Source organism: Lagopus leucura, unplaced genomic scaffold (assembly GCF_019238085.1).
Source record: "Lagopus leucura isolate 7727_CA_CO unplaced genomic scaffold, USGS_WTPT01 Super-Scaffold_100001, whole genome shotgun sequence".
Lineage (NCBI taxonomy): Eukaryota > Metazoa > Chordata > Aves > Galliformes > Phasianidae > Lagopus > Lagopus leucura.
The window spans coordinates 94,518,453-94,540,738 of record NW_024962262.1 but is presented as its reverse complement, the minus strand read 5'-3'; the positions used below and the strand labels follow the sequence as shown (position 1 = coordinate 94,540,738).

At 40.1% G+C, this 22,286-nt stretch overlaps 1 protein-coding gene and 1 long non-coding RNA gene across 3 annotated transcripts in view; one reads left to right on the top strand and one right to left on the bottom strand.

The window, feature by feature from the left end:
• COL8A1 (collagen type VIII alpha 1 chain) overlaps positions 1-14,297 on the bottom strand; it is an 85,255-nt gene extending 70,958 nt beyond the window's left edge. For both annotated transcript variants that reach the window (XM_042867503.1, XM_042867504.1), the window contains exon 1: positions 14,199-14,297. The gene's annotated coding sequence lies outside the window, so the exon portion shown is untranslated. The remainder of the gene's footprint in view (positions 1-14,198) is intronic.
• The window catches only part of LOC122177789, a 149,029-nt gene continuing 140,912 nt past the window's right edge, over positions 14,170-22,286 (top strand). Inside the window, exon 1 of the long non-coding RNA XR_006178148.1 lies at positions 14,170-14,329. This is a non-coding gene — a long non-coding RNA (uncharacterized LOC122177789). The remainder of the gene's footprint in view (positions 14,330-22,286) is intronic.

Here is a 22,286-nt window from a genome sequence, read left to right as displayed (position 1 = left end):
AACATCTAGAAGAACAAGGCTTCTAAAGAGAGAATTCTGAGTTAGGTGAGATGCTTGTTTGGTGAACTGTATTTTGATAACCACTGCAATAAAGACAGAACAAAAGCAAACTCTGCTGGATAGACACTAACCTAATCTAATTTTTGGTCATCATGCATTAAGTTTCCCCAGTGGTCGGCACTCCCCCAGGGGTTGGTACTGGGGCCCATCCTGTGTAATATCTTTATTGATGACCTAGATGAGGGGATTGAGTGCACCCTCAGCAAGTTTGCAGATGACACCAAGCTGGGAGGTGGTGTCGATCTGCCTGAAGGTAGGGCGGCCCTTCAGAGGGATTTAGACAGGCTGGACTGCTGGGCTGAGGTGAATGGGATGAGGTTCAACAAGGCCAAGTGTCGGGTCCTGCACTTTGGTCACAACAACCCCATGCAGCGTTGTAGGCTTGGGACGAGTGGTTGGATGAGTGTGAAGAAGAGAAGGACCTGGGGGTGTTGGTTGATGCTCGGCTGAACATGAGCCGACAGTGTGCTCAGGTGGCCAAGAGGGCCAACGGCATCCTGGCCTGCATTAGAAATAGTGTGGCCAGCAGGAGCAGGGAGGTGATCAGCCCCCTCTACTCAGCAATGGTGAGGCTGCATCTTGAGTACTGTGTTCAGTTTTGGGCTCCTCACTACAGGAAAGATGTTGAGGTCCTGGAGCATGTCCAGAGAAGGGCAACGAAACTGGTGAGGGGTCTGGAGCACAAGTCTTATGAGGAGCGGCTGAGGGAGCTGGGATTGTTCAGTCTGGAGAAGAGGAGGCTCAGGGGAGACCTCATTGCACTCTACAACTTCCTGAAGGGAGGTTGTGGTGCAAAAGGGTCTGGCCTCTTCTCCTAGGCAAATAGTAGGACCCGAGGAAACGGCCAGAAGTTATAGCAGAGGAGGTTTAGGTTGGACATTAGGAGAAACCTTTTCTCTCAAAGGGTGGTCAGGCACTGGAATGGCTGCCCAGGGAGGTGGTGGAGTCGCCATCCCTGGCAGTGTTCAAGAGGCGTCTGGATGACGTGCTGCGTGATGTGGTTTAGTGCTTGTGGTGGCAATGGTGATGAAGAGACGGTTGGACTGGATGATCTTATAGGTCGTTTCCAACCTTGTGATTCTATGATTCTGTGATTCTAAGTGCAATTAGGTGGCAATGCCTTTACAGTAAGAGGGCGGTCAATTAATGACAGCCTAGAAATGATGAGTATGCTTGCTAGCTATGGGCAGATAAGAGAGAGGATTTCCTCCCCTTTCTCTGGAGCCAAGCATAGTCCTTACTTGTGTGCCCCTTGGTTTGGATACTTAGGCAATGCAGGCAGTAATACCATATATGCTCTGAAACAGGCAGAGTCACAGATCGGCCAAGGTTCAGCACCCGCCACAGTTATAACTATCACACAGGGCAGATATGCAGTTATCTGGCCTGTGCTTCCGACTCCCACGTTATACAAGTGAGCAGGAAAGAGACTCACACCAGCAGTTAGCAAAACTGTGTGATTTATAACATTGGTGGTAGGTGGAACGGAGGAGACTGGAACCAAGAGAGCCAAATATTTTAAGCATCTGCTACAGGCCTGTGCCAGATGCAGGATACCAGACAAGATGTGCCATTTGTCTGTTCTTGAATGGAATTTCCTATGTCCCTAATACCAAGCAAACTCTGTTTATTTATAATATAACTCCTTCTGGTTTTGGAGAGATGATATACAGCACATTTCATCTTTTCACGCTCACAATGATATTTAAACACTTGAAAAGTGATTTATTTAGCTGTATAAATTCAGGCTTGGCAACTGTTTTGCTTTGTCATGGGTAAATCTGTAAAGGCTGGCAAACTTTTCAGGGAGGCTGAACTGTGTAGTTTGCAGAAGTACAGCTTTCCATAATACTGGTCTGGGTTAAGAATGAGACTGAAGTTCTTTTAAGACCTGCAGCAGTGGGCACTGGTTTTAAGTGACAGTCTTCATGGGCATAAAAAGAAGAATGCTATTCTACTTCTTTGTGATCATAGTTAATAATTATTTCCCAAAGAAATCAGCAGTAATTTCAAAGCAAAACTTTTTTTTCTCAGGATACATCAATTCAAAACTACAGCTCTTTGTTGAAAACAGATGTATTACTCGTAGTTTCCATTTCCTGGAGGGAATTTCTAGACAAAACTAGAGAGAAGCATAACCTTCCCTGAGTAACAGTATCTTATAAGGAGATCAATTACCTGCAGATTGAGTAGGCTGGTTTTGAGTCTCTGTATTGCTTTGTTGATACCAAAGATACAAGCCCCAAACTGCCCTTAAGACCAGAAGGAAAAATCAGTGCTAGAATGCCTGGAACTGTAAGGAAAATGCAACAGACCTGTAGTAGAAGTCCTTGGCTTTAGTACAGGCCAACTGCAGGGTCAGTCTTCGTTAGCTTTCACTAATGTTTGCACCCTTTCCTGCCAGCATAGGTACATTTGCTTGATCTGCTTAAAGGCTCACCAGGCTGGGCCTGTCAAACACAGTGGCTTTCTCCCTGGGCCACTTTTGATACTTGAGCTCTAGTGTCACATCCCCTAGTCCTTTTAAAAGTGGACTGTGTACTGCTCACCCTGCTGGTTTCCAGACTAAGACCTTTTTTGAACTGTTGCTGGATTCTGAGTTCATGGGAGATAACAAGTAAAACAGACTTCTTGACCTGGGCTCTCAATAGGCACCAGGTTGTTTTTTTGTTTGTTTGTTTTCTTCACACACACAAACAAAAAAAACCCTCAGAAATGTCCTGACTTCTTTCAAGGGTGAGACAAAAAAATTAGAACCAAAAGAGCAGACCACAGCCATCACTGTCTTTGCTTTGTTAAAGGTATGAGACCCCCACAGAGGTCACACTTGCTTCCAGATATAGTCCTTTATTGGGACAGTACCCTTACTTTTTCTTTTCTCCAGTCAAAGGTTTTTCCAGTACACGTAGCTGTTCCTAGGTTCAGCTAGAAAAGATGCAGCTGCATTTTTTGGCTTACATATCTTGACTTCAGTCCTAAGCAACAGCTTAGTCAGAGCTGTTTTACAAAACTATTTCTCTGTAAATGTTTTCATTCAATCGTCAGCATGTGATATTTCTGCTTCCTTAAAACCATGACAGACTGAGTGCCTTATCTTCTTATTAGCAGACTGGTTAGAGACTAACTTGGGAGGTGGTCTGAAAACTTAGGCCAGAGATGAGTCAGCACTTAATGAAAGCTTGACACTGAGGTGGGGTCCAGTGATACTCGGCCCAATAAGCTGATGCTGAGTGACAGCATCTCAAGTGGTCAGCCTGGAGAGGAATTTCTAAAGTAGCCTTGAACTCCTGGCTTTGGAGAGTGTTGTCTGCAAATGGGCCTCGGGTGAACAGAGTATAAGATGAAGGATCCAGACTACCTTTGGGTGTTTTGCATGCCTTCACATTTGGTGGTTCTCAGAACCTGGAGGCACGTCCTTGCTTGAAGTTTATGACAGTCACAAGCATAGCTAAATCATGCAGCCGACAGAGGCTCTTGTAAGGAGGCTGCTGCTGCTTCCCACAGAGGTACAGTCCAGCCAAGAATAGCATGTGTTTCCTCCTCTGCATCTAGACAACTGCAGCTAAGTGGTTGCTTATGTTCAGAAATGAATGAAATATTCAATGAAAACAAGAATCTTCACTGACGCGACCACTGCTTCTTAATAATTACACAAAATACTGTTGTCTTGCCCAAGTGTGCCTGGCTGTCTAAGGATAATGGAGACAGCTGAGTGTTTGGATAGCTGCTGTTTTTACTGAAGAGCAGGGAGGGTGTGCCTGAGCGAGGGCATGTTCACAAGAGTTTTATCCCAGAAAGAAATAGGTACATCTGGAAAGAGCATAATACAGGTTGCCAGACTCTGGCAGTGCTATTAGGAATAATCCGTTCTCAGGAAGGTACTGAAATGTGGCTGTCTGGTTTGCCCACAGGTATCTGGGCATTTTTCTTGGCAGGCATGGGTACTGGCAGTTATTTGGCATTTTGATTCCTGCCCCAACTAGTGCCTATTCTTTCTTTGCTGCGGATGGAAGGATACGCCTGTGGTTAATTCACTGGCCCAGGGATTAAGCAAAGTGAGGTCTGTTCAAATTTTAGTCTGCATCCTTGGCTGGGTCACTTAAGCAAGAATTTTGAAAAGTGCTCAGCACCCACAAACAGGATCAGGTTTTTCAAAAGCTTTCTGCTTCCACTGAGGCAGTGGCCAGATGATCAAAGGAACTTTTCAGAAAATTTGGCTGCGAGTGCCATTGTGAGAGCTACTGGGTGCTGAGCACTCCTGAAAATCTGGTTCCCGTTGAAGTGCTCTTGTAGGAACTGAGCTCTCCCACCAGTCTCCATCGTGATGGGAAGACACTTGAGAATCTGGCTTGTCCCTTGGAATGCTACACCAGCAAATTTCTCTGTGCCTCAATTCCTTCTAAAATGAGAGTGACGTTGCCAGGGTGCTTGTAAGGATAAATTCATTAATCTACTGTAGGTGATGTTCTTGGATGCTTCTGCAGTCAGGAGAGGGAGGTGAAGCATTTGTAGCGTCGTATCTTTCCAGACATACCAATCATCTATGTAAGAAGAAGTCAAAGGGAATAGAGCAGGACAGGGAATCAGCTTTACTGTATGCAAGATTTACAGGCCGTCAAGTTCAGGAGCTGCTGCTCTTTATTTGCCTTAAGCTCCCAAGAGTGAGTCAGAGCTGTGCCATGCTAGGGGATGTAACAAGGAGATCAAAATGACGCACCTTGAAAAATCTTTGTTTCAAACAACGCAGGGTGGGTAATTTTCTTTGGAGAGAAATGATAAAGCTGTTCTATGCAGCTGTTTGCCTCCTCCCTGCCTTTGAATACAGCAGTTTTATCGTTTGCTTTCCTCAAACCAGACAAGAAGTGTCTGGTGGTTCATGTGGGAGTTTTGGGATTTTCGGATTTCAACTTTAAAAGATCGGCCGCTCTCCTTATTAGACAGGATACCCACATACAGCGTTATTTTGGGGCTTTTCTGTTTTTTTCACCAAAGGAACTTGACTTTGAAATTTAATTTTAGTTTACTTTTAAATTCACAGTGGCCTCAATTTTGCGGCCAGAATTTTGCGGCCAGATGGGGGAAATCTAAAAGGCTCCATGCCTCCCACTGTGCATGCTGAGCGGCCCTCTCACAGGATGCGACATTTTCTTTCCAGCTGACGGAGAAGCTTCACCTCCTTCTCCTCCCCCATTTTGGCCTTCCAGTATTGTCAGCATCTGTGCGTGCTAATGCTGCCCAGATCCTTCTCTGAGGGGCACTGAGGGCTGGCACGCAGAAGCGAAGCCCCTGGGCTGTATCTCCCAAACCCAAAAAAACCTCAAACGCATTGTTTCCATAAACGCTTCTCAGCTGACTGGGCTGCAGGGAGTTTCTGCACTCCCCAACCCTTGCCCCTCCTTTTGGGAAAGGGAAGGGCAGGCTCCACATCACTTTTCTGACCGCCTGTGGGCAGATGTGGTGCTGACCCCACCACAGTGGGACACAGAAGGCGTGAACATAACACACAGGGTCTGATCTGGCTGGCAAGGGCACCAAGAAGAGCTGCCTGGTACCCTGGCCCTGCCCACAGCCCACTGAAGGTGGGATGCTCTGGTGGAGTGTGCTGCCTGTTAATAGCATTTAATGGTAGTGGGAACACCCTGCTGCTGAGGGGATGGGTGGGGGGGGGCAGGTGCTTAATGGCCGCTCACGGTGTATTATGCAAAAGTAGGGTTTTCGTTGTTGTTTCAGATTATTTGGTGTTTTTGTTTGTTTGTTTGTTCATTTTTTTGAAGTGTCTAGCAGGTTGAATCAGTTTCACATAATACCACCTTGAGAGATTTGGGGCTTCAGGTATGACAGTTTGTGTCTCTTTGGAGGCCTCAAAGATGTTTCATAGTTGAGTGGGTCTGAAATACCTGCAGGGAGGGGAATGCATGAAAAGGAGCGAGGGCTGCACCCCTCTGAGCCCTGTGTGCCCTGTGGAGCAGCAGGTGCGTCAGCCTCAGTGGCAGCTAAAGGAGCAGCTTTTGGTCTCGTGCACATGGTTAAAGCATCGTCATTATTACTGAGGGTTACGGCTGGAAATTGTGAGCATCTGTCACACCAAAATTCCAGCTCTCAGTATGTGTGATGAATGGAACGCTGCAAATAAAATAGACTTCCACTTGTTTATTTTTCAGACCCTTGTTTTCCTGACATGAACAGTTAATAGAAAGTTAAGAGCAAGAGTAGCAGAGAAAATGTCTCTGAGCAGTTGCAAATTAAATTTGTTTAACTTGTGTCTCACAGACCTTTTGTATTGCATTTTTGAGAGCATTCGACATACGAGTGACAGATGTGATGTTGAAAATAGTGGGTTTCAAAAGAAGAATAAAAATATTCATTGCAAGTTAATTCTGAATTCAGTGAAAGGCAGTTTTTGTGCTCAAAATTTGAATCTAAGAGCCATCTTGCTCTGTCTGTGGGACAGAGGTATACCCTGAGAGCCACATGCCAACAAGAAACCAAGTAGGTTAGATTTTAGATGCTGTTTGGCAACTCGTTTTAGATTGCTCTTGTGCAACGAAAAGGCAGCGTTTGTGACATTACAAAAGCAGAACAGAGTGGATTTCCTTTAAAATAAAGCTTTAAGGTCATCTGATAATTTTATACCAGTACAAAAATAAAAACTTTACTGCTGGAAAATGAATCTTAAATCAAGAATGAGGCTTGGATGTTAACATACCCGGATATTATGAACAAAAGTTTTAGCTGTGACTGGTAATGCGAACTCAGGGAGCAATCCTAAAATGCTTTTTGTGTTCCCCAAGGTAATGTGTTATGCTCAGATCCCCAAAGATAATAGTAGCCCATAGGAGTTCCTGAGAGCAAAAACTAAGAAAGAACCCCTGCAGTGACAACTTGGGCTGTACTGCATAGACCTTCTAATGTCAGCACAGGCCTCCTAACGTCAGCTGTACTGGCTGGGGCAAACTGCAGGGATTCCTGTAACTGGCACAGAGCATCCAGCTACTGTAGGACTCTTCTGTGGGAGACAGAAGCTGCTGATACAGATGTGGATACAGCCAAACAGTTCAGACATCTCACCACCCAGACTTGCAAGCAGCTTGTATGCACAGTGGGAACTCGGCTCATCATGAATACCTTCATTCTTCACTGGAGCCTATTTCTGGAGCCATTTTGCAGGAGGGCCATGGTAGGATGGGACAATCCCTTTGATGCCTTGTCAATTCATTTAGGGAATTAATAAATAGGCAGGGTAGCTCCTGTGAACTGATGCTCAGCTTGTGAGTTCTAAATTACATAAGTACTGAGTCTTGTCCAGTAACCTACAGCAGCACCTCACCAATCATACCCACAAGTATTCCAGTCTCAAAATACCTCCAAGAGGAGCCTAATAGTGATTACAGGCATTTTCGAAAGCTCAGCTGGATTTTGCTAAGCTCTGCCCACCCTCAGCAAAAATCTTTTGATTCATTGGAGGGTTGTACACTGTTTGAGAGCTCTATTTTTTGTTTTATTTTTTACCCTCTTTCAGTTGACCAGAATTTGGCTTTGGCCCTTTAAATCCTCCTCCCTATCAGTTCAGCAACCGCAGAGGCAGTTTGTTACTGAAAAGAAATATAAGAATCGGCTTTGGCCAGCATTGTCTTGGAAAGTTCACTTTATTAACATGCTTTTGGTTTTATTTCAAAAACACTTTGACAAGCACTGACATTTTTGGAACCAGTAAAGCACAAGAGACTTACTCCTAAAGGCCTAAGCTTTGCATTTTTCTGTAGCGAACAATGTGATGTGCTACTATGGTAAATTCAATTCAAGCCACTGACTGAAAGCAAATAAGTACTGAGTGTTGTCTTTTTTTTCTTCATTTTCTAAAATACATTTTGTGTGAATGCTAGTGCTTGTGGGGTGTATTTGCTCAACTACTCTTAGCTTATTTGCTTTTTATCCACTGTACAGGTGACAGATATCAATGTTGGCAACATAAATTTCTCCCGCAAGCCTGCTTTTATTTCTCAACTTTGACCTAAATTAACAACTTTCTGATTTTTTTTTTTTTTTTTGCTGAGATTTGCCAACAGAGGTCCCAGCTGTGCGTTTTATATTAATGTTCATCATCTAAAAATTGGACTAAGTTCACCTTATTCTTTTGATGGAAAATATATGAACACTTTCTTCTCCTTTTTCCTTTTTTTCTAAAGGCAGACTGAATGAAAAATTCTGGTCTCTGAGTTACATAAAAGATCTTTGTTCTGATATTCCACATTCACTGGAGCTCTGCAAGTGGTGGGAAGAATGGAAGAGCAGAACAGAGGTAAGCCCTTTGCTGGCATAAACAGACTTGACTACTAGCTGCTTCAGTGGTAAGCTGATTGTATTTGGTTTGAGTGTCCCCAGAGCTGTGCCATCATCATTCTGTCCTGTTGAAAATTATATCAAGTAAATGAAAGACAATGTAAGCATTGCCATTTAAGTGACAGTAATGTATTATATGTACATATGTTGCTGCTTCACCTCTTAACACTGAGTTGTATGAGAAAATTCATTTGCTCTATGGAATTTTAATTTGGAAAGTGATCAGATGCTTTGCTTGAAGGACTGTGTGCAACTCCTCAGTGTACTATTATTTCACTTCTGAAACAAGAATAGAGCAGTATCTTGGTCTAGAAAGAGTGGTTCCTTTTATAGTTAGCAGGAAACATGCTGCAGATGTTTCAAAAATCTGACTTTTAAAATACATTTGTTTTCCTAGTATGTCAGGCTATTAGCTCTGAATCATTCTGCCTTAAATGGGATAGATTTGTGTATCCTATACACTGCTATGAGAAATTTCCAGGAGTTGAAGCGAATCTGGATACCTGACTCAGGAACTTTTGATTTTCAGTGGCATATATGTTTATTTAAAATAAAAACTCCCTCTGAAGTTTGCAAAATATTACAGTTTTTTCCATTTCAGTTTTGTTTCAGAGAAGCTACATAAATTACACAACCTGTTTCTCCGGTTGTATAACCAGAATATGTAGGCCTTTCCCTAAGAGAGTAGAGAAGATCAGTATAGCTTATTTTTGTCGTTTTCTGTTGTTGTTGGGTTTTTTTTTTTTTGGTCTTCTTAATTCCTCTTCTCTTTAATTAATTTATTAATTTACAATATTACTTTTGGCAATTATGGTGTTCTTGCTGTGAATATTTGTGATAACTGACCAGACATCTCTAAACTGAATGTAATGAGTATAGCCATGCTTGTCCTGAAGAGGTGGAAAAAGAAGGAGTGAATCTGAATGCAGAATATGAAGTGTAACTGATTGATATTCTCGCTCTTGCTGTATAATATTAAGAATGGTGTAGCTGCTAGGATGCTTATGGAAAGCTTTTTACCTCCCAGGAACTCCATATTATTTTTGAGTGCCCTCCTGTTGAACTCAGTGTAGTTTCTGATGAGACCCTAAGAAGAATGATGTCCACATACGTGCATAGACACCACAGTCATCAGTTTACCGCATGCACACAGCTCTGGGAATAGAACTTAAGACCTTCGCCCCCGCAAACACAGCTGCTCATCTGGCTGTGGGCTTTGTAGCCAGCAGAGGGAACTGATAAACACTCTCATAGGGCTCCTTTATATATTATTTCTAACCAAAAGAGGGCACTGATTCTCACTCACTCCATTGCGTGTCACTCCTCAGCAGTTTCACCTGTCATCCAAGAAGCAAGAGACTTACATTTGTCTTGCCTTTGCTATGAGATGTGGGCTTGCATGAAGATTTAATAATCAAAAGATGTCCCTAGACAGCACAGTGGTATTAATCTCCTGCAGTGCAATTATGAGACATTAAGTTCATTACAAATCAAGACAATTACAGAAACACATCCAACATTTCAGGAGTATGGGGAGACCAAGCACAATTGCTTACTGATGTGTACAAAGAATAGGCACAGTTATTGCACAAGACCCACAAAAGGCTTCAGAACCAGGACTCATCATTATCTTTTCAAACTCATAACTTTTGCCGAAGCAAAATACTTTTAGCATAAAGAATAGATCTCACTTTCTTCTGGAGGGGAAGCCATAAAATGGAAATATATATTTGCTAGGATTCCATGTCAGTGAAGAGGTAGAAATAAGAAACTTCTGCACAGTTAAATACAGATATTTGTTGGTTTTAATCAAAGACAGAACAAGCCATTGCTATGCTTTTGTCTTTTCTTGTTCCTCACTACAGTAACTCCACTGAAAGCCATTGCTCTTTTAGAAATATGACACCAGTAAAAAAAACCAATTATCTCTCAGGAGAAGGAAGGAATCCATGTGCTAGGGTAATTGAAAGGCCAAAAGAGTAAGGGCAAATACGGGGATATATTTAAAGCTCAGCAATAAAACGTAATCCTTCCTCCCTTGAGATATATAACAGGACATAAAGCAAACGGGCTGAAAATGCTGTGTTGCAGGTTTTCTCACTTACTTATAACAACTGTCCTACTTCTATTGCAGGTAATACTATGTCAATCTTTTTCTTTTTTTCTCCATACTAATTTTCCAGTTGCCTCTCACACATTCACTGTGAGCAATGCAAGGTTTCTGGTAACTTTCAATGTAGAAGAGTGAGAGACATGACCTCCAAAAGCAAGTAAGGCAGTTACTTCAGAAATCAAGCATAAGCATGTATTAATTTTATTTATTGATAACATTCACAAGACCAATCTTGTGTTACCAAGACTGCACTGTTATAGTTAGGTGTTGCTGCCTTTTCTGGTCCATGGCAGTGGATCCATGCTTGCTCATTCTGACAAGAGCAGGCTAGTCTCAGCTCACCACAGAGGGTAAGAAAAGGGAGGTCATTTGATTATTTATTTATTTCTTATCTATTTCCCCTCCAAGAATGACTTTAAAATCCTGCTAAGGGGGTTGTAAATGATTTCAAAGGAAGATCCAAAGTGTTAGGATTAGATTACCTCTCGTAAGAAGTGACACTGAAATCCTCCCTGTTGTTCAGTCCTAAGGAAGCATGCAAAGATAGATCAGCTGCAAAGCGGTGTAATTTATAAGGCTGAATACAAAATGAAGCTTGGGATTGAAGTGCTGGACTGAAACCCAAAAGAGCTAAACCTGACTATCTGCTCTGCAATGAATTTCCACTGTGACCATGAGGCAAACAGTCCATGTATTTATGCAGATAGCCCTGAAAGTGATGCTTGTTTATTTCCATGGAAACTACAGCAGTTACAAAGAGCACAATCACACTATTTGATACAGCAAAGTCTGAGACACAAAATGCTATTTTTTAACATAGTTACCAGCATTAGCTGTGCAATTCTGCGAGAAATGTTGTCGCTGCTGAAACACAACAGCGCCTCACATCCACCATTTGGTCTCCACGAATGTTCAGGGTCCCATTTTTTTTTTCCACATGGAAAAGTTTAATGGCACACCTTTGCTTCATCCACACTCCCATGACAGACACCATTCTGTCAGACTGCCCAACTGCTGCCATCTGTCACATAGCAACAACAGGTAAGGGCATATTGGTGGGAAGGTTCAATTTCTACTGCCTTACCACCAACATCTGCCTCTGATGTCATGGACAACATAATAAAATAGGAGGTAATGCTTTTGGGGCAGTCCTTGGAGTATCAGAATGGCCAGAGGGAACATACCTCTGCCTCACAAAGAGGTGGTGAAAATAAATTAATGTAGATCAGAATGTCTCAGAGTCAGTGGGAATGGCAGGCCACTGACTAAGTAGTTCAGCCTATACAGGTATAACTTTTTCAGGTATCTAGTCTAGCATTTTTAATAGATGTAGCAATTGTGCTAGTAATTTCACTGGGCATTTGTGCCCTAAATGAACACACAGAAAAACACCCTTAAATGCCACCATCAAGAGAAGTGGCTCAGAATGCCTTCTTAACACTTGGCTGGTCAGTGATAGAAAAACATTTTTTTATATATGTATATTTTTAAATATTGTGGTCATCATTCAAAAAAAAAAAATCTGAATTCCTTTTTCTCCCACTGACTCTCTTTTTATTTATTTTTAGTGTGGTTATAGGATTATTTTTAAGTGATAATGTTTTTAGCTTACTGTCAGCATGTTTTAATTTTAAAAAGGAGTTTCAGATGAGCACATAAGCCAATAAAGGCATTTCTAGACACCTAAGTATTCTGGGAGATGAGCTGGTTACAGTTTCCCTTCATTCCCTGCTGCTAAGTGATGCTCAGCTGAATGATCTATTCAGCCTAAGAGAGGAATTGCTCAGAGGAGATTCTGATCTAAATTAGATACATTCCTTTCAGTGGAGTTTTCCTAATATGCCCTGCAATCCATTTTTGAAATGCCAAAACATCACATTTCACAGCAGGCTTTAATAAAAGGTATTTTGCTATATACACATTTCTTGTGACAAATGCATTTTAAATTTTTTTTTTAATTGAAAAAATGCTCTGATAGAAGTTGATTTATCTGTTAAAGTTCTGTATGAAAGATGAGGCTTTACTGCCAGATTTTAGATGTAAATTCTATATATGATTCTAAGTTGAAAGCATATCTGTGCTTTACAAGAGGGGCATTTCAGTAGATGGAAGGGGGCTTACTATAAAAATCCAGTGTTAACTAAGGGTTAAAATTTTGTAGCTTAAAGACAGAATACCTGCTCTAGGAATAGAATCCAATGATTCATGTTTTCTATAGGCAACTTGCATGGATTTTCTGGATGCAAATGTCATTCTACTGTAATCCTCCTGTAGAAATCACTTTACTTTGTTTTGTATAGTTAGTTCTTTGTTTTGTTTTTTTTTAAGAGAAGTTACTTATGTAATCTTCCAGGCAAGTAGCTGAAGGCAATGTTTTCTTTCCTCCATTAGATACAACAAATAACATGTAAAATAAAGAGAAGAATCTCTTACAGTATGCAGGAAAAGGCCTTTTGAGAAGAGTTCTGCTGATGTTATACAGAGTTGTAGCTTAAAAAGTTCCAGCTACTGTGAGTACAGCTATGCGTGGAGATAATTCTTTCTTAGAAAAGACTTTTTTATTTGGGGAAAGAACAACAAAGGTTCAATTTAGGAAGAGAATTGTTTGGCTTTCAAAAAGAAAACCACTCTAACAGCAGAATGAATTACATGTAATATAAACAAACTATTTAGAGTCAGCATTTATTGCTTGCGTTTAGTAGTTCATGGTCTCTCATCTCTGAGAACTGGAGAAGCATTCTACAATGAGGATTTATTTCTGTGATGGAATTTCTTTAAGCAGGTGATTGTTAAAAGCGCACTGACACAACTGAATGGCACTGAGAGTGCTATTCACTAATAGATTCATCTCTGTGAGGATGACACATGAACAGAGGGGAGTGCAAACACAGTTTTGAAAGCACTTATGTTTTACTGTTTCCACTATTCAACAGCTGTCTGCATGAGGCAGTTAACTATTCCTTCCTGTGGCACTAGAAATGCCTATGTAGGCAACCTTGATAAAATGCAATTCAAGCTGATTTACAGATTTCATAGACATAAGAGGTCTGTTCCAAGAAGCAGAATGTTGCTTGTGAAATATGTACTTTAAGCATATTTGACACCATACAGCAAACTCCCTTAGCCTTACTACTGTGCTCCTGTGAGAGCCTAAGTTCGATTATATGATTTTTAAAAGGAAGGGAAACCTGTGAAGGTGCACTTCATCCCCAAAACTGTCTCAGTCTGCCTCGTAAATAATAACAGTTATAATAACACAAAGATTCTTTCTTGAGTCAGCACTTCGAGTTATCACTAAGCTATTTTTTTTCTTCAAACTTAAGGCAGCTCTAAAGTGTCCTTTTTTTTTTTTTTTTTTTGAAATAATTTTGACTGGACTGAAACCACTGAGAGGGATAATAAATTGTTAGAAGTGATCTGGATAAAAAATCTTTTCAAAAATCTATCAGAAAGGGAGAGAAGACCATTTCTCAGCCACACAATATTTCCCAGCAAGATCTGTTTTCATTTCATTGCCACAACAACAGATTGTTACTAACTTAACTGTCAGATGACACTACATCTTAAAAAAATAAAAAGCAAAGCACGCTGCCAGCACCACCCAGCAAGGCAGTGCTAGTGTTCACATTAAGGCTTCCTCACAGTAACTGGTTAGAATTGAAACCTGAAGCAGCGGTAATCTTACCTTGAGTGTACAAGATCCAAGGAGAGAAGATCACTGGTTCAAAACAGTGGAGGGCTGAGAAAGTGCTCTGATCAGCTGCTGGTAGCATGCACTTGGCTTTTATGTGCAGGTGGGAGGAGCTGCTCCCTACGGTAGGTGGGCAGTAAGGACAGCAGGCAGACAGCCTTCAGAAGGCACTGCACAGTAGGATTTTGCTCTTTGGGGACAGAAGGAGGGGGGAAAAGTAAACTGAATGGCATTCAGAGGAGAAATAATGTTGGATTTATTGATTTCTTTTTAAATGACTTAGTTAACTAACTGTTTTCTACTGTGTTTGTTTCTCTGAATCTGGTGCATTATTCTGGTTGCAGTTATAATGCTACTAGGTCTTTTGGAAAGATTTTTACCTCAACAGTAATAGTAGATAGTAACACAAAGTAGTTATCAGAAAGGCTTGTGTTTCTCTTTCTAAAAAGGAATAACTATGAATAAACAGCTTGCTTTATATTCAGAACATCTATTCGATTGCAGATCCGGAACCCTTCTCAGTTTCTCTTGTGCTGTGCTACCCAGCTTTTCTTTGATGCAGCTGTAACTTGTTCCATCTACACACTAACTTTCTAATAGTTCAGTTTAGTGGTTTTATTGTTCCGTGTGTCTGAGTTCTAAACAATTTTCCCAACTGGTATTCTCAAAAGGCAAATGTAGCCGGAAAGACAAACCAGTAGGAATACACATTCCTGGTGGTTTCTTTATAAAATTATTCATTGTTCATTTTAACTCATTCACTGCTTTTAGGGCATGGAAGAATGGGTGGCACAGCATCCAGACACTGGCTTCTGGAGGTGATACAGACAGTTGTACCCGTCTGGAATACTCTGATTCTGTATTTGCACAAATTTCTGAACGAGCCATTAGAACCTTTATTGGTGTTATTTACCATAATCCATGAGTAATGTCTGTGTCATTTTGGAATGTCTGTGAGTGGAGAAAGCCAGAAAGATAGAACAGGGAGAAAAGGACTGTGGTGTGAAATCAAGGAAGAGGCTACAGCTGTATCCTGCTTTGCAATCTGGGCAAGAGCAGGAGAAAAACAAATGGCAGCCTGAATTTACAGAGTTAAGATAAGCAAGACAGTAGAGAATGTGATGGAGAATCAAGTGTAATATATGCTACTTCTTGCACTAAAGGGCCAAAGTTGTCACTGGGTGAAGAATTATGAGATGCTAATAAAACCTTGGCACTTCTGGCAGTATCCTGAATTTGTTCTCAGTGGTGGACTCTTGTGTCCATATTTTGTGATCTGATTATATATGTTATTATCAGTCTAACTATGTATGAAGTCCTAAGATGTTTATGCTCAGAATGCAGATTAATTCTTAATATGGACTCAGGGTGAAATTCACATCATTAGTTTTCTTCTCCTTTTCTCTTGATTATAATAAGCATTTTTGAAAAAAGAAGTATTGAATGGGTGAGTTGACCAGGACAACTTGAGTTGCAATTCTATTTGGTTTTGTCAACCTATAAATCACTTGTATATCAGTGTTAGGTGGTAGAAATAGCTGCAGAGCCTTTGTTGATGCAGACTGAGACTGAGAACAGTTGAACTGAAGGGTTAACTGGCTGGTTGAGTTGGTAAGGTTCCTAAAGTATCAGGTTGCTGTTGGATTGGACAGCTTCTATGTTCTTGCAACTAATTACCAACAAAAGTCATGCTACTTTGTTATTCCTACAGCACGCAATGGATTTTTACAGTTCTTATGAAGAGATGAGTTCTCTGAAGAGATTACAGCATGGTTTTAGGAAGGCTACATTAAGTAACGATAACAGGAATAGGGTTATAAAAGGTGCAAATTATAGCAATAAGGTTATGCAATAATTAGTTCAGGCATGGACAATTTGTGATGGTTTGACAGATTAAGTAGTGCACATAAACTGGAATTATACTCATCTAACATCTGGTTGGTTATGTGCTTACAGAAATCTAGGTCAAGATTTTCAGAAATTAGAGAGTAAATAGTTACCTCTGTCCTTAATGACTATTACTGTCTCGAAATTGCTGGCCTTTCTCTACATCCCTTTTAGAATCAATGGATTCTTCTTTTAAGATCAGTACCTTCTAAAGATCATTACTTTTTTTCTTGGGAACAAAGACATAAATGTAGAGAGTTATCTGCAGAATTATTTTATTTAAGCTTTTGACCCTTATTTTCAGGTGCTAAGTAACATTTTTCAAAAGTGAGTCAATACTCAAGAGAATTCATATGCCATTGGCTGTGTACAGATGATTTCATGTCCTACTGCATGGCAGACTGAAGGCTAACATTATCTTTTAGTACTTCCAGAAGAGAAGAAATAAACAAGTTTTTCTTTAGTTCTTTCCTTTTTTTTTTTTTTTCCAGGCAACATTAAAGCACTTTACAAATATTAAATTGAGATAGATGAAAAGTATCAGACTGTGTTAATGATTGGTAAAGCACTACTGTGATATAATTATATGGAAGATTACCCCTGATAAGACTAGAACGTTAGGTAGTCATGTAATTATCTAATCACTGCCTTGCATTGCTTATCTTCTCTAATGAGTTTTTTAGTAGATGAAAGCTTTATCAAAATCTCTGTGGGAAATTTGATGTAGTTTGTCACACAAGTAAGTAGATTTCAGGGCATACTGCCAGACTAGACAGTAACTTCAGTTACTGTTAACTCGTCTTGTCCCAGTGACCATGAACAATGTCCAACTTTCTAAAATGGTTAGACCCTATCTAATTCTTAAAAGCAAAGTTATCCTTCCAAGAGTACTTTCAATGGTGTAGTCCTCTTGCTTCATTCTTACCCTAAAATGTCCAGATTGGTTTACTATTCGTTTCCAAGAATTGTTTGGACTAGCGCATGCTTTTAGCACATCCAAAATCCATATCATGTACTCACATTATTTTATAGTAGGTCTATTATTTTTGTACAAAAAGGAACTGTTAGTAAGGGAATCAGCTTTGTGAAAGTACCTTAAACTTGGGAAGAGTGTTTTACCATGCTTTTGGGAATTGTACATGCTCAGCTAAGAAATACTATATGGTGGTTCAGAGAGCAAGATGACCGTCTGGCATAATTCAACTAACCTTTTTGTTGTGGCTCCACAAAGAGCTCTGTGCAGAATCTCCTGAAATACACTACATTCATATGGGAACTCTGAACTCTTCCATGAAGGGTTGGAGTGCCCTGACACTTTCTTATCATTTAGCAGACTTGGCAATGATCCTACGAAAGGATTCCCCCAGGCAGCCTTTGCAGCTGTCTTATGGCATTAGTGTTACTACATAGAATATTGGTATTGCCATCAGTATCCCCGTAGCATGTTACGATTATGAGACAGATTACAGCTTGCCAGTGGGGACAGAACTATAACCATAATTGTTATATTTCTGTATTTCAAGTATATTTGTTCTTCAGTCAGAGTCTTCTATTAAATTAAATTTGGCTAGACACACAAACTATATGGTAAAGAATAATCATTAACAGAGGTAGTTAAAACTGCAACTGTATAAATGAGAGATACTTCACTCTAGATCTTTTAAAAGTAGATATGTCCAAATTCCGACATTAATTCCAATAAAAGAACCAAGTGATTAACTCCCAGTTTGAGTGTTGCTTACCTGAAATAAATGTGGCTGAATGTGTTGGCTGTGGATGCAGAAAGAATGAATGTGAATTGATGGAGAGTTCAATTGTGAATAAATCATGATTAACGTAGCATTGCATCAACAGCTCAGGTAGGTGACTACTTCCTGTTTGGTGGTTGTATCAAAGGAGGGGGGTCTCTATCCAGTTAAATGGCATGGTGATGGCGGAAGATGAGCTATCGACATCAAACTTTCAATACTTTTGTCAAGCACAAACCAGATAGAAATTGAGAAATCTCCTAACATAAAGTAGGATAATATAGCAATAGAACCCTAGTGAGGTACTCTTCCAACTTTCATCTATACATTAGAACCACCATAACTTTAAAAAGGAGAAAGACATTCCAAAGTTTATTTGTTAAATTAGTTAGTAGAAAAATATACCGACCAGCTCATAAGTAAATTTCTGTTAATCTACACCATCCTCATGGAAATGTATTCTTCTTTTTATTTGACTGCAGGACCAAAGACATGAATGGTTTCTCCACTTGACCAGCAGTATGCTTTATTAACCTGTGGTTTCAGGAAACATTCTGTCTTCTGTCATGCTTCCCATCAGTGTAAGATCTATCCATAGTCTTTCCAGCATATTTGACTTTTAGAGAACTAAATGTGATTAAATTAAATGAGTTGCAGTTTTTATAGAACATAGTCTATTCCACAGTAAAGATTCACAAACCTAGAGGGAAGGATAAGGGGAGAAAACATTTTGAATTCAATTTATATTCTTCACGTCTTGAAGAATGTCCGAATTCCACTTTCAAAACTGTATCCATACACTAGGGTCACTTAAGTGATCTGCTACAAACTGCTGTATGGCATTCCAGTGTAGGATAATCAGGATACATTTGTAAAGCGTGGATCTTGCATTGTAGATAAGCATACAGCAAGTCTGAGTGTGAGTATGGAAGCAATACCTGCCACCCTCAACCAATATTTTCACCTGTATGACAGAGTCCATTCTTTACCAAATAACATGATAGAGACAGAATTGAAAAAACTGGAAAGATTTGATACTGAACACACTATAGCTATAACTGATGGCATTCTGAACGTGTCTCACCTATTTAGTATTGTGTCCACCAGTGAAAAGGGAATGCAGTCCAATACTGCTATCATTAGAGCAATCCATCCAGCTTACAATTGTTTGTGTTGCACGTGTTCTATATTTACCAACTTCCTATGTCTGAGTGTCAGCTTTGGGGCTTCCATTGGGATACATTAGCTGATTTTCATGCTAACCATATCAAAATAGGAAAAGAATGCTTATTATCTTGGCAGTGTTTACTTAGGCTGTCTGTTTTTCAGAAGGATTATGATATAACAAGCTAGATGGAATGTTTAAAGGTTGGAAACTTGCTGGCTGGGGTGCTTTTATGCTGAAAATATCAGGGAGTCTCGATACACAGCAAACTGAAAGTGAGATAGCACTGGGCCCTGACAGCAAAGAAGGCCAACACTACCTTGAGCTAGAGGAGTAGGAGCACAGCCAGTAGCTTAAGGAAAGTGATCATCCCTTTGTACTCAGTGCTTACTAGGCTACATTTAGAATACTATGTTTGATTTTGAGCCTCCCAACGTAAGAAAGATATCAGTGAACTGGAGTGAGTCCAGAGGAGTGCCTCTGAGGGGCCAGAGCACTTGATCTGTGAGAAGAGACTACAGAAGCAGGCTTATTCAGCTTGACCAACAATTGGCTTGGAGAGGACTTAACAAACAGCAGCCCCAGCTACCTATGGGAGAGTTATTGAGGAAGTAGAGCTCTTTGCAGTGATGCATGGTAGAAAGACAATAGACAGAGCAGGTTGCCTGGTGAGGCTGTGCAGCCTCCATCCTTGGAGGTTTTCAAGAACCAACTGAAAAAAGCCCTGAGCAGCCTGTTCTGACCTCATGGCTGCCTCAGGGAGGGCATTGGACTAGAGACCTGAGATCCTTTCCAAACAAAATGAATATCCAATCCTATGCTGTAGGACAATAATACTACTTCTCACCTGACACTGTGGAAATGTTCAGATTAGTTGATTTTCAGTTCACCTGCATTTAAGAGACTGAGGCACTGGCCCAGAGTATGATCAAAGTTGATAAAGTGTCCATGTATTTAAATACAGAGTGTGTACATTTCTGAAAAAGAGCACACTGCAAATGAAGGTCTTAACTTTCATTATATGACTGGGGATTAAATAAGACTTGTCTTCAGTTCCACCAGAATGTGCTTGGTGGCAGTGTTATGCATTCTGTGTGTAGATTTTGAGTATTTTTCTTTTAAATACATTCCCTGAAAGTTTATTTAATGAAGCCAAGTGGCATACATTTTGGCTGTAATATATATTCTTTTAAATCTCTTTGCCAAAAGTTTATAAGTGTTTTTTTGTTGGTGGTGGTGTTTGTTTTTTTTTTTTTTAATTTTTTTTTTTTAATTTTTTATTTTAGGAAGGCTAATTTGTGCTCTGTTTCAAATGAAATATAGCATCCTTGGGAAAACATGTTTCTGATCAAAGGAAATATTTTCTCCACTGACAGTGAGATTAACAATGGAGTGAACCAGAATTTCGATTAAATGTCAGTGTTTTCTACTCCAGCTCTACTACATAGAACCTGAGCTTTATTTCATGGGTATTGCTTACTTTGACCCTATACAATTCATTCGTTTTGAAATGATGAACAATTTTTGCTACCTTGATTATGTCATCACTAAATTCTTTCCCCCTCTGCACTAAAAAACCTCCCTGTTGAGACAGAGCTTAATTATCTTCATAAAACTGCCTAGTATTATTACCAATAAACCATAGGAATCTGATTCCAAATTCCAAATATCTTTTTTTTTTCTTTTTTTTTTTTTTTTCTGAAAAAGTGAGTATTTGGTCATTTTCAAAATTAATTTTGAAGACTGATGGAAAATTTTTTGAAACTTAAGATGGCCCTAATTGTTCTGGAAAGGGACAGTTTTTAGAGAACACCAAAACCACATTATAATAATGACACACACTTCATTCAAATTGTATCTCATTTTAGTGTTGGAACAGACACAATATTATTTATTGGGCCCCTCACTGCAAGAAAGACATTGAGGCCCTGGAGCGGGTTCAGAGAAGAGCGACAAGGCTGGTGAGGGGTCCAGAGCAGAGGCCTTATGAGGAATGGCTGAAGGAGCTGGGATTGTTCTGTCTGGAGAAGGGGAGGCTCAGGGGAGACCTCATTGCTCTCTATAACCACCTGAAGGGAGGTTGTAGTGAGCTGGGGGTCGGCCTCTTCTCTCGTTTAACTGCTGATAGGACTAGAGGGAATGGCTTCAAGCTGCGCCAGGGGAGATTTAGGCTGGAAGTTAGGAAATGCTACTTTTCTGATAGAGTGGTCAAGCACTGGAATGGGCTGCCCAGGGAGGTGGTGGAGTCACCAATCCTGGAGTTATTCAAGGAACATTTGGATTTTGTGTTGAGGGACTTGGTTTAGTGAAAACTGTTGGTGATAGGTGGATAGTTGGACTGGATGAACTTGAAGGTCTTTTCCAACCTTGGTTATTCTGTGATTCTGTTTGTCTGCAGAATACTGTGTCAAGGAGGAAGGTCAGCTTCCACTCTCAGTTGTACAGTTGTACACAGATATGACTGGTGGTGCTCATAAGATTTCAGTGGACTTGCTTTTCATTCCTTTAGTCTATTTTTCAGGATTCTTGCTTTGCTTAATAGATCAGTGTGGTCTGTGAAGTGTCTAGCAAAGACTGTCTGTCAGCTTGATGCCATTTGCAAGTGTTTCATCAGTTCCATTATTTTTACTATACATAAAGTTGTAGACAGTCTTAAATCTATTGATTTTTGCTTCGTAGTTCAATGCTTTCACTATTTTCTAGTGTAGACCTTAAACATGCTAATTTGTTCCCATGGACCATAACAGCTTAAAAAACAACAAACCCACAACAGAGTACTTTAATGAATATCCAAAAGAGCAATAAACTCTGCAAACAAGTATTGAGTTCACCCTAACATGATGATTATGACAACGTTTGAGTGACCTGTTCAGCTTGTAGCTCAGATTTGTCATGGAAAACCACTGAAGTCATTACTACTGGACAACAACTAGATTGAAAGAAGTTCTAGTATGAATTAAATGCTTTCCATCATTTTTGGTGGAAAAATACTAAACTCAAGTAAATTTCTATAATCCTAAGTTTTTTTGAAAGTATCAGTGTATCACTGAGTAAAAATTGCTTACCAGCATGTTCTTCAGGAGGAGGAAAGGAATATAGAATGAGTGGTTCATAACACATTGGCACTTTTGCATAGATTCCCAAGTGGTACTTGGCACTTCTGCTCTTTTTTTGGTGTATGTTTCATCTGGAAAAAGCTCTTTTCAATATTCAAAACACTGAAGGGAAAGAATGTGTAGAAAATGATCATTTCTATGTATTATATCCTGGACAGTCAAAGGT